The sequence below is a fragment of the Myxocyprinus asiaticus genome, chromosome 48 (genome assembly GCF_019703515.2).
Source record: "Myxocyprinus asiaticus isolate MX2 ecotype Aquarium Trade chromosome 48, UBuf_Myxa_2, whole genome shotgun sequence".
Lineage (NCBI taxonomy): Eukaryota > Metazoa > Chordata > Actinopteri > Cypriniformes > Catostomidae > Myxocyprinus > Myxocyprinus asiaticus.
In genome coordinates this window covers 3,570,001-3,571,550 of record NC_059391.1, presented here as the reverse complement: position 1 = coordinate 3,571,550, position 1,550 = coordinate 3,570,001, and positions in this window count along the sequence as shown.

Genomic DNA, 1,550 nt, shown 5'->3' with positions numbered 1-1,550 from the left:
CTTTCAGTATCCAAACACAATTTCTTATTTGTTTCTTTTGATTTTGGATTGAAATAGGACCAGGACATTTTCTTGACAGGTTTCGAGAGAATCGCCCATAAATATAACAGAATTTCATTTTTGGTTAAACCATTCCTTTATAATGACATTGAATGTAGGCTATTTCATTTAATTGCCATCAGTTGTGTCATCAATGGTGATGTATTAAGTTGTAGAACAAGGAACCGAGGCTATTTGTATCCTCATATAAAAAGCTCTCACAAAAATATCTCCTCTTTCTGAGCTTGTGTCAAAGACTTTGAACCGCTGTTGCCTTTTACACAACTGAGCCCAAGGAGAAAAAAATAAACCCTGGGCTCCATTTAAGTCTGATCCAAAGAGCTTACAACTGTAATTAAATCATTAAATTCTTGTCCATGCTTGAAAGAGCAGAGAGAAATTAACTTCCCCACCAACCTCATTTTCTATTTGAACATGAAATAATGATTTTGTGCCAGTCTAATTACAGAGGCAACATCTGATCTTTGGCGCATCCGAGGGGGATTAACTCCAGCACAGGCATTAGAGCTCATTACCAGCTTGAGTGCAGAAATATTACATCTTGTAATTGGATGGAGAGATTTTTATACTGATCGGGGGCCAGTTTGCGGAATATTGCAATTACAAGCTTCATTGGTCAGCTACTTATCTCAACTTCGCAGGAAAACAATCTGAGGGAGCGCGCGTAACAACCCGTGACCCGGACGCGCCAACACGCGCAACGCTCCAGTTCAAATGAAAGGGCTTTTCACCGTCTCTTCAGCCTGGCTGAGCGCAGTGTATCTATTACTTATGAAGAACTGGCTGTGAAGTCACCCGTTTGACTGCCATAAGGAGTCTGTTTCTCCCGCTAAACGAGAATAAGGTGTATTGATTCCTCAATTACTCATTTGCCTGCTAATATCGGATAGGAGGAGTGTAAAGCAGGCGCGAAATGGAATTTGTAAACACCCTCTCTCTCTCTCTCTCTCTCTCTCTCTCTCTCTCTCTCTCTCTCTCTCTAACCAGCACTCCCATGACTTCAGCGTGCAAATCAGTGGTGACAGACAGGTCGGAGCAGAAGCGTCTAAACTCGCTCCCGCAGTTATAAATGTTATATAGACTCGCGGTCCTCTACAGTAATCAATGCTTCTGTAACATACAGATGAGGTTTTGATGGAGGGTTGAATCCCGGTGTATTTTATGTGTATTTGGTCAAAGTAAAAAAAAAAAAAAAAAAAAAAAAAGATAAAAAGGGGCAGCTGAGCCTGTTTGCCCTTTCCAGTGTTTCCTTCAGAAGGAAATAGGGGCATATTGTTTTCATATTGGGACTATAGGAAATTCATCTTGAGGGACTACTAAATACATAGTTCAGTATGCTAAATATTAACTAGCCTCATGGCAGTTAAGATTGATTTTGAATAGGTTACCTAATAATAATAATTATATATCTCTATATATATATATATATATATATATATATATATATATATATATATATATATATATATATATATATATATATATATGTT